The sequence below is a fragment of the Phyllostomus discolor genome, chromosome 4 (genome assembly GCF_004126475.2).
Source record: "Phyllostomus discolor isolate MPI-MPIP mPhyDis1 chromosome 4, mPhyDis1.pri.v3, whole genome shotgun sequence".
Taxonomy (NCBI): Eukaryota; Metazoa; Chordata; class Mammalia; order Chiroptera; family Phyllostomidae; genus Phyllostomus; species Phyllostomus discolor.
This window is the reverse complement of record NC_040906.2, coordinates 144,525,096-144,536,901: the sequence shown is the minus strand read 5'-3', so window position 1 is coordinate 144,536,901 and position 11,806 is coordinate 144,525,096. Positions and strand designations below refer to the sequence as shown.

The 11,806-nt window shown below is 34.6% G+C and overlaps 1 pseudogene; it reads right to left on the bottom strand.

Annotated features, from left to right (window-relative positions):
- Positions 1–5,956: 5,956 nt before the first annotated feature.
- LOC114495036 lies at positions 5,957–7,904 on the bottom strand (annotated as a pseudogene).
- Between the last annotated feature and the right edge of the window lie 3,902 nt (positions 7,905–11,806).

Genomic DNA, 11,806 nt, shown 5'->3' with positions numbered 1-11,806 from the left:
GCTTCATTATAACAACATGTCCATTCACGCCTCATGTCTTGTGCAGAGTTTTTTTGCAAAACATCAAATCACCCAGGTGACTCAGCCCTCCTACAGCCCAGATATGGCACCCTTCAACTTCTGGATTTCCCCAAAACTATAATCACCTTTGAAAGGGAAGAGATTTCAGACCATCAATGAGATTCAGAAGAATACAATGGGGCAGTTGATGGTGATTCCAAGAAAGGATTTTGCAATGTTTAAACAGTGGAAGACACACTGGGAGAAGTGTGTGAGGTCCCAAGGCACTTCTTTTGAGGGGGACTAAGACATCATTATCCTGCATACAATGTTTCTTATATCTTGTATCTTCTTCAGTAAATGTCTCTATTTCTTATAGTGCATGACTGGATACTTTCTGGACATAACTTCATATGTATTATAAAAAAACAGAAAAAGAGAAAGAAATCAAACAAAATCACTACAAAACTAACAAAACACAAAGAAAGACAGTAAAAAAAAACAGGAACATAAAAGATGAAATAAATTAACAAAGTGGCAATAGTATACTTTCCTCATTAATAATACATTTAAACATAAATTATAAATTAATTAAAACCCCAAGTCAAATTATTTCAAGTGTTTGCATAGATTAAAAACAAAAGACCCAACTACATGCTGTTTGCAGGTGATTTGCTTTAGTTTAAGAACACACAGAGAATAAAAACAAAGGGAAAGAAAATGTATCTCATACAAATGGTAAACAAAAGATGGCTATACTTTTATGAGACAAAAAAAGACCAAATAAAAATGCAAGAGACAAAAAAGTACATTGTATATAATAATAAAAGAGTCAACTCATTAGGAATACCCAAAATTATAAAGCAAATGCTAATAGAACTGAAGGGAGAAACAAACAGCAATGCACTTTCAATGATGAATAGAACATCCACAGAGAAAAATAATACGGAAATATCAGACTATAGACCAAATAGATCTAATAGTCACATACACAACTTTTCATGCAAATAGCAGCAGAATACAGACTCTTCTCAAGTACACAGGGAATATTCCCTAGGAGAGACCACATGGTATACTACAAACAAATTATAATAAATTTAAGAAGATTCAAATCATATCAAGTGTCTTTTCCAACCACAATGGTATGAAATTAGAAATTAATAACAGAAGGAAAATTATAAAAGAAAAAATATTTAATACTAAAAGGGAAGTGATAAATGCTTACATCAAAGAAGCAAAAAGTGCCAGCCAAGATGGAGGCAAAGGTAGATACACTGTGCCTCCTCGCACAACCAAAAGGACACCAACAAATTTAAAAACAAAAAATAACCAGAACTGCCAGAAAATTGAACTGTAGGGAAGTCTGACAACCAAAGAGTTAAATAAGAAACATTCATCCAGACTGGTAGGAGGGACAGAGATGGACCGCCAGGGCAGAGGATGCACGGCAAGGTGGCCACTGGAGGACTGGTGTGGAAAAGGTAGTAGCTGAAAAACAGACAAAGTAGCAGCTGGCAGAGTGGACAGTCCCACATTAGTGTGCAGATAAACTGGGAGGAACAACTGGGGAGAGAGACACACCGCACAACCCAGGGTTCCAGTGTTGGGAAATAAAGCCTCAAAACCTCTTACTGAAAAAACCTGTGGGGTTGCAGCAGTGGAAGAAACTCTCAGCCTCCAGGAGAGTTTGTTGGAGAAATCCACAGGGTCCTAGAATGTACACAAACCCACCAACCTGGAAATCAGTACCAATAGGGCCCAATTTGCTTGTGGGTAGCAGTAGAAGTGACTGAAAGCCAGTGGAGAGCTGAACAAGTGGCACTGTTCCCTATTAGACCGCTCTCCCATATACAGTGCCACAAAGCAGTGATGTGGGTTGCCCCACCCTGGTGAATACCTAAGGCTCTGCCCCTTACTATGTAACAGGTGCACCGAGACAAAAAAAAATGGCCCAAATGAAAGAACAGATCAAATCTCCAGAAAAAATACAACAGAGTGATGAAGAGACAGACAACCTATCAGATGCAGAGTTCAAAACACTGGTAATCAGGATGCTCATGGAAATGGTTGAGTATGGTCACAAAATAGAAAAGTGAAATAAAGGAAAATGTACAGGGAGCCAACAGTGAAGGGGAGAAAATGGGGACTCAAATCAACAGTTTGGAGCAGAAGGAAGAAATAAACATTTTATAGGAACAGAATGAAAAAAATAAGAACTCAAAAAAATTATGAGAGGCTTAAGAACCTCCAGGACAACCTTAAAGCTACAACATCCGAATCATAGGGATGCCAAAGGAAGACCCAGAAATTGATAACTTATTTGAAAAAATAATGAAGGAGAAATTTCCAAATCTGGCAAAGGAAATAGACTTCTAGAATGTCCAGGAAGCTCAGAGAGTCCTAAAGAAGTTGGACCCAAGGAAGCACACACCAATGCACATCATAATTAAATTACCCAAGATTAAAGATAAGGAGATAATCTTAAAAGCAGCAAGAGGAAAGAAGATAGTTACCTACAAAGGAGTTCCCAAATGACTATCAGCTGATTTCTCAAAAGAAATCTTACAGGCAAGAAGGGGCTGGAAAGAAGTATTCAAAGTCAGGAAAGGCAAGAATGTACATCCAAGGTTATTCTATCCAGCAAAGCTGGAATGAAAGAGCAGATAAAGTGCTTCCCAGATAAGGTCAAGTTAAAGGAGTTCATCATCACTAAGCCCTTATTATATAAAATGTTAAAGGGAGAAATTTTCTCCTCTTTTCTCTTATCTGAGAAAAAGAAAAAATATGAACAGCAAAATGACAACAAACTCACAACTATCAACAACTGAACCTAAAAACATAAACAAAAACAAACTAAGCAAACAACTAGAACAGGAAGAGACTCACAGAAATGGAGATCACATGGGGAGTTATCAGCGGAGAAGAGGAAGGGGGAATGGGGGAAAAGCTAGAGGGAATAAGTAGCATACATGGTAGATAGAAAATAGACAGGGGGAGATTAAGAAAAATATAGGAAATGTAGAAGCCAAAGACCTTATATGTAAGACCCATGGACATGAACTAAGATGGGCGAATGAGGGTGGGAGGGGTGTACAGGGTGGAGGAGAATAAAGGGGTAAAAATGGGACAACAGTAATAGCATAATCAATAAAATATATTTTAAAATAAAAAGAAAAGAAAAAACACTCTGGGCAATACTGAAAATTACTGAGAAGTAAATTACAACAACCTATGGGAGGGGAGAACAAAAATAACCAAAAAAAAAGCGATCTCACATAAGTGACTTAATATGCTTCTTATGCTTTAAGAAACTAGAAAGGGAAAAGCAAATTAAGTCTAAAGTTAGAAGAAGGAAGAAAATAACACAAATTAGAGTAGAAATAAACAAAATATAGAAAACAACCCTGGCTGGTGTGGCCCAGTGGATTGAGTGCCAACTTGTGAACCAAAGGTTGCCAGTTTGATAGCCAGCCTAGGGCACATGTCTGTGCTGCAGGCCAGGTCCCCAGTAGGGGGGACATGAGAGGCAACCACACATTGATGTTTCTCTCCCTCTCTTTCTCCTTCCTTTCCCCTCTCTAAAAATAAATAAATAAAATCTTTTAAAAAAGAAAACTAAACAATAGAAAAAATAAACAAAACTGAGTTTTTTGAATAATAAACAAAATAGACAAACCTTTAGCCATACTAAGATAAAAAGAAAGAAAATTCAAAATCAGAAATGAAAAGGGCAACATTATTAGCAATTCCACAGAAAATTAAAAAAGATTGTGGTAGACTACTATATAAATAATTATATTCCCACAAGTTGGATAGCCTAGAAGAAATGTAGAAATTCCTGGAAATGTACATTTTACCAAGATTGAATTATGAAGAACTAGAAAATCTGAACAGACCAATAACAAGTAGGGAGATTGAATCACTAATCAAAAACCTCTTAATCAAGGAAAGTGCAGGACCTGATGGCTTCAACAGTGATGTCTACAAAACATCTAAAAAAGAATTAACACCAATGTTTCCCAAACTCTCCAAAACTGAAGAGAAGAAAATATTTTCAAATTCATTCAATAAGCATTACCACATAATGCCAAATGTCAAATCCAGACAAGGACATCAAAAAACAGAAAGTTCAGACCCAATATCCCTCAAGAAAATAGATGAAAAATCCTTAACAAAATATTAGCAAATTGAATTCAATAGCATATTTAAAAGATTATAAACCATAATCAAGTGGAATTTGTCCTTGGGATTCAAAAATAGTTCAACATACACAAATTAATAAAGGTGATACACTATATTAACAGAATGAATGAGAAAATCAAATGATCTCAATAGACACAGAAAAACCATTTGGCAAAATTCAAACATCTCATCAAAATAAAAACTCAATGAATAGATGTAGAAATAATGTACATCAACATAATAATCCCACATCCAATGTTGTACTCAGTAGTAAAAAACTAAAACAATGTCTTCTAAACCTGAAGGAACAATTTTTATTACCCACAAAAGTTGCTTTAAGCTCCCTTGCAATCCTTTATTATCTGAGTGTGGTGATGGTTTCAAGTGTATAAAATTTACATCAAAACTTATTAAACTGTACACTTTAAGTATATGTTGTATATTGTATAACAATTATACCTCAATAAAGCTGTTATTTAGGATTTAAAAAAAGAAGGAACAAGATAGGAATGCCCACTCTCACCACTTCTGTTCAACATAGTACTAGACATTTTATCCAGAGCAATGAGACAAGAAAAATAATAATAATAAATATCTAAATCAGAAAGTAAGAAGTAAAATTTTTTCTGTTATAAATTTACATTATCTCATACCTAGCAAACACTAAAGATTCTATCAAGAGATGTTCATATGTTCCTTTTGTGACAGCATGGATGAAATGGAAGCTTATTATATTAAAGCAAAAAAAGCAGTTAGTGAAAGACATATATCATGAAAAATTAGCAGGCATAGAAGCTAACAAATTCTTATTTCTCGGTAAGAAACATAAGCAACCCAATAAAAATAGTTAATGGAAGAGGACATATAGACAACTGGCAAATATATGAAAAGCTACTCAACCTCGTTAGTAATGAGTAAAATACTATGGGAATAGAAATTACGGGAAATATAACTTCACACCCATTGCATCAGCAAAACTTAAGTGCCACAATGGCATTGTAAATGAGGTAATAAAGCAATGAAAATTTCTGTACATTGTTGAGAGCTTGTAAATTCATGCACTCATTTTGGAAAGTAATTTAATATTATCCAGTAAAGTTGACTATAATCTTTCATTACTAACTATACACCCTAGAGAACATTTTGTGCATGTGTCCTTGGAAAATATACAATAACACAATAATGTTCATAGAGCATTGATTGTAATAAAAATCCAAAAACATCTAAATTAGCCTAACAGAAGAAAAAAATTAACTACTGTACATTTAGACAATGGCTTACAATGCATCAGTTTGAAAAAAATGAACTAAAACTACACCTTTTGACACAGTAAGACTAAACAAGTATGAAGCTTGAAGGCATTATGCTAAGTGAGGTAAATCAGAGAAAGACAAATACTGTGTGATTTCTCTCATATGTGGAATCTAAAAAAACACTCTCATGAATACAGAGACTAGATTAGCAGTTGCTAGAGGAAAGGTATGGGAAGTTGAGAAAATGTATGAAGGTGGTCAAAAGTATAAACTTGCAGTTATAAGATCAATTCCAAGAATGCAATACACAGCATGGTGACTATAGTTAATAGTACTTCATTATATTGTATATATGAATGTTGCTAAGAAAGTAGATCTTAAAAGTTCTAAGCAGAAGAAAAAGTGTGTAATGACAAAAGGAGATTAATGTTAACTAAACTTGCTGTGGTAATCACTTCCTAGTACTGTATGTAAACATAAACCAAAATCATTATGCCATATAACTTATACAATGTTATGTGTCAATTATATCTCAGTAAACTGAAAAGGAGTAAAAAGCATTGTGTTAAGAGAAACACATTTTATATGCATAGTGTATATAAAATGTGCATATAGAAAGGTGTAATAAATGCAGTTTTAAAACACATAAAACAATATTATACATTAATGAGAAAGTACATATATAAAAAATAAGTGCATGGCAATTATGCAACCACATGCTGATAATAGTTGATATTATTGAGTGAAAAGAATAGATTTGGGAAAGGAACATAAGAATTTTATTTCATTTGTATAATAATTTTAAATTAATGCTCACTATATTAATTTTGATATATTTTTAAAGATTTTAGTTATTTATTTCTAGAGAGGGAAGGGAGGGAGAAAGAGAGAGAGAGAGAAGCCTTAATGTGTGGTTGCTGTGGGCTGTGGCCTGCAACCCAGGCATGTGCCCTGACTGGGAATCAAACCCTCAATGCTTTGGTTCACAGACTGCACTCAACCCACTGAGCTACGCCAGCCAGGAATTTTGAGAATTTTTTAAATAAAAAATACTTAAGATGAAAAAAAGGAAACAGATAAGACCTTTAAGGTATACACCTCTAAAAAACGATTACAGATAATGAGCCCAGAAATATGTAGCAAAGAAATCCCCCAGATAATAAGCTTATAGTTGTTGTTTTGTTTTTTTTCCCCAAGGTTTTATTTTCTTTATTTGGTGCTAACAACAAACACTGCAGTTTAGTACTTAAACTTGCAGTTAATAGTGACCCTTCTATCCAGGGAGAGTCACTAGAGACAGCGATGAAATCTGCAAAGAAAACTAGAAGAGACTGGAAGAGAGGCACCGTGAGGTTGGCTATGGTAAGGTGGCATGTGCACTCCTACATTTCAGCTACGGAAGGCAAGCCACAATTACTGATTCCTTTCCTTGTGGACATGAACCAACAGTGTTTCTTCTGATCTTGTCAAGAGCTGCACTTTATCTATTTAAATACAAAACCAAAACAAAACAAAATATATCCAGCCTTCATAATAAAATCACATTTTCTGAAATTATACCTGTTATATTCAGAACCACTAATGGCTTTTTCTTTGTCTTTTTTCCTTGAACATGTAGGTGTTTTAGTTTCTTCTTTTATGCCAGTTAAGGGGTGTTTGAAAACTATTTCATTATCTTCATCGTCATTCATTTCAGCCACTTCAGATTTTCATTTCTCCAAAAATGTTGGTGTACAAACTGGTGTGAGGTCCTGGCTGCTCAGTCTTCTCAGGAGTGTTACATGTGACTGAAACCTGTTTCCCTTCTTCTTCAGTAAAACTTGGCTATTCGTGGGTTTCTGAAGATCAGGGTTTGAAGCACTGCTTTTTCCCTTTTTATGTAAAATCAATGAAGGTAAGTTATAACCAATTCCTTTCTTAGCTAATCTCTTCCTGAGTAATTTTTCTTTCTTTTTAAATCGCTCCTCCATCCACAGCTTTTGAAGTGTCTGATTCTGATTATACCTTTACACTGCTGGATATGATGGCTTCTTAAATGCAATATGCCACTCTCTGAAAAGTTCCTCATGTACTTTCTCAGGTGGTATAAAATGACGCTGCTTTAAGAGTCTTTCACCAAAAAGGTAGGTGTTCATTGTTTCAGCAACTATCTTGGCAACATCTTTAGATTCAGACTCCACAAAGGCATAGCCTTTGCTATTTCCATTTTTGTTTTTTCACTTCTGGACAGTCTGAATCTTGTAACAGTGCCAAACTGGGAAAAATATTCTCGGATCTGGGTTTCATAAAGTGCTGGAGGTAGGTGGCCCACATAAATTACTCCAGGAGTAAGTTTTTCTTTTTCTTGTTTCTGTTGCTTGTGCACCTGCGAACCTGAGCCGTCTCCTTGTGAAACTTGGCCTCCCCCTGCGAGTTCAGGGACAGGAGCTGCTTGGCTGGGCCTGCAAAAACTGCCATGCTGAAAGCATCCAAGCTCTGTTGAGTTTTTTTTAATGAAATGCATTGTAGCAGACAGTAGTAGAAAAGTAGTTGCCAAGGGCTGTGATAAAAGGTGGGTTAGGAGGGGCTGATAAAAGGATAGAAATTTTCAGCTATAAGATGAATAATTCTGAGGAACTAATATAAAACATGGTGACTATAGTTGGTAGCACTGTATTGTTATCATCGAGTTTTTCTAACAGAGTAGAACTTAAATGTTCTCACACAAAAAAAGGTAAATGTATGAGGTGGTGGATGTGCTAATTAAATAGATGGGAATGTCAAATTATTATATATCTTATAATTTTATGTTTTTATTTTTTTAATTTATTGTTGTTCAGTACAGTTGTCACATCTTTTTCCCCTTTGCTCACCCCTACCCTGTCAATTATACCTCAATAAATCTGAAATTAAAAGTTGATCAATGAAATTATATATTTTACAACTTTATATCAACTATACTTCAATAAAACTGAAATTAAGAATAGATAAATAAAATGGTCTCAGTACTTATATTTTTTACTGTAAAATGCTAGTGAGATACAAACAGAAATTAAGCATATGCAGTATGAAAGATCTTGATTCAATCAATTATTTTTATTTAAGTCAGAAGCAATACTTTTAATTTAAAACAATATATGTGTGTGTACATATATACATATATATTACACTGTATTTAAAATGAGTTTGTATTTTTACCAATATATTTGAACCTTCTAAAACACTGCAGTGTTGGTAATCTGCAATTTCACCTTCATGGGTTGAAGAAAGCAGAACCATCCTTTTAATGATGTCCTTCTGAAGAGAATACAGCATTTTTCTTTTGTTCTTGAGTGCAAGTTAGAATGTCTGAAAACTGTTTTTCTTATTTTTTTATTGTTGTTCAATTACAGGTGTCCTCCTTTTTCCCCCATTGCTCTCCCCTGCCCTGCCCACCCCTTCCCACATTCAATCCACCCCCCACTATTGTCCTTGTCCGTGTGTCCTTTATATATGTTCCTTGTCTTAGCCCTTCCCTATCCCCCTTCTCCCTCCCCTCTGGTGACTGCCAGTTTGTTCTTTATTTAAAAAACTGAAACTGACTGTTTAATATAATATTCTTACTCAGACTTGTGGTGTAATTCACAACCATTTTATGTGTGTTGTTATTGCTCTCGGTCAAACCCCAGGGAAGAAAGCATATTAGCAAGGTCATAAGTGTACTCCTTCATGACACAGTCTAAAGAATATTGGAAGGAATAGCCCCCCATATGTTGAATGCATTCTACAAGGTAAAAGAAGTATATTTTTATTAAGAAGCCAAAAGAAATATCTGAAATGAATTTAGGAATCCTATCAGCTCATCTAATAAAGGAATCTACATAGCTAGCTTTCTAGCTTTCCAGTTATTATCTCTCTTTTTCTTTATTTAATTCTTGAAAGCCTTATATTTTTGTTGGATTTACTGGACCAATAATTTCAGAGACCAAATTCTATGTCTCATTTTGAGTGTTTAGCAAGGTGGGGAGGCTATCATCTTCTCTTTTTCTATATATCATCATTAGAAATCTATTTATTTTTTATTCCAATGGCAAAGTACAAACAAGGCAAATAGACAGTGGCTTTTAAATTAATATTCATCATTGTTTTTCTGATTATACTTACACTTTTCCTAGAAGAATTTTTTGCCATGGCTGAGTTGTTACGAAACATGCACCTGATTAAGAGGTACTATATATAATATAATGGTTAAACCAACACATGGTTTAAGACAGAAGTGTGTTCCAATGTCATTTGGGTAAACAAGAGCAATTTACTTAATCTCTCTGAATGCCTCGATAGAGTCATTTACAATGGAGATTATCACATCAAGCACTTCATAGAGCTGTTGCATGGGGTAAATAACACAAATTGTGTAGTGCTTAGCACAGATCCAGGCACAAGATACAAGCTGAATACAAATTAGCTGGCACTATTCTCCCCCATAGTCTGGGGACTATATCTTTCTTTAACTTTCTTTTTAAATTAAATTTGTTGTGATGACATTAGTTAATAAGATCCTATAGGTTCCAAGTGTACATTTTTATGATACATGATCTGTACATTGCAACATGTGCCCACCACCCAAAGTTAAATAATTTTCCATCACCAAATATTTGGCCCCTTTACCCTCATCATCCACTGCCCACCTCTGGTAACCACCATACTGTCGTCTGTATCTATGAGTTTAAGTTTTACATTCCACATATGAGTGAAATCATGTGGTTCTTAGCTTTTTCCATCTGATTTATTTTGCTTAGCATAATATTCTCAAGGTCCATCCATGTTGTCAGAAATAGCAGTATTTCAACTTTTCTTATGGCTGGGTAGTATTCCATAGTATATATATATCACATCTTTTTTATGCAATCCACTATCAGAGGACACTTCAGTTGTCTCCACATCTTGGCCACCATAAATAATGCTGCAATAAACATAGGGGTGAGTATATCTTTATAAATAAGTATTTTCAAGTTTCTCAGGTAGATACCCAGAAAAGGGATCACTGGGTCATATGGTCACTTTATTCTTAATTTTTTTGCAGAATAGTCAGATTGTTTCCATGGTTGCTGTACCAGTTTACATTACCATCAGCAGTGAATGAGGGTTTTCTTTTCTTCATAACCTTTCAACATTTGTTATTACTTGTCTTGCTGATAACAGCCACTCTAATGGGTATGAGGTGGTAGGTATCTCATTATAGTTTTGATTTGCATTTTCTTAATAGCTAGTGAAATTGAATATTTTTTTCATGTATCTGTTGGCCATTTGTGTGTCTTTTAGGGAGTGGTGTCTGTTCAGGTCCTCTGCTCATTTTTAATTGAATTGTTCAATTGTTTGGTGTTCAGCTGTATGAGTGTTTTATGTGTATTGGATATTAACCATTTTAAAGCTGTTGTTTGAAAATATTTTCCTCCAATTGGTTGGTTGCCTTTTGTTTTGTTGTCAGTATTTTTTGCTGTGTAGAAATTTTTTAGTTTGATATAGTCCCATTCATTTATTTTTGCATTTGTGTCCCTTGCTTTTGGGATCAAATTCATGAAACGTTCTCTATGACCAAGTTCCATAAATTTAGTGCCTATGTGTTTTCTATGTACTTTATTGTTTCATATTTTGTATTTAGACCCATTTTGAATCAATTTTTATATATGAGGACATATTATAATCTAATTTCACTCTTTTTGCATATAACATTCCAATTTCTTCCAGAACCTTTTATTGAAGAAGCTTTCTTTACTCCATTGTGCATTTTTGGCTCCTTTGTAAAAAATGATTTGCCTATATACATACAATTTTATTTCTGGGGTCTCAATTTTGTTCCATAGGTCTATGTGTCTGTTTTTCTGCCAATACCATGCTCTCTTGATTATTGCAGCCCTATAGTATAATTTGAACTCACATAGCATGATACCTCCAGCTTTGTTCTTTTTTTTTTTTTTTAGGATTGCTTTGGCTATTTGAGGTATTTTGTAGTTCCATACAAATCTAATGATTTTATTTCCATTTTTAAAATGATACTGGGATTTTTTATGGGATTGCATTAAATCTGTATATTGCTTTGGGTAACTGAATAAAGAGGATATGGCTATTCTATACCTTATGAAACATCTGAGTGGGGACAGAGACTGTATATGAGTTAGTTTCCTATGGCTGCTATAAAAAATTATGTCAAACTTGGTGAATCAAAACAACATATATTTATTCTCTTGCAGTTATGGATAGCAGATGTCAGAAATCAGTTTCTCTAGGCCACATTCAAGATGTCAACAGAGCTGCATTCCTTCTGGAAGCTCTGAGAATCCATCCTTGCCCTTCCAACTTCTAGTGGTTGTTGGCATTCCTTAGTCTTGTGGATGCATCACTCCAATCACTGC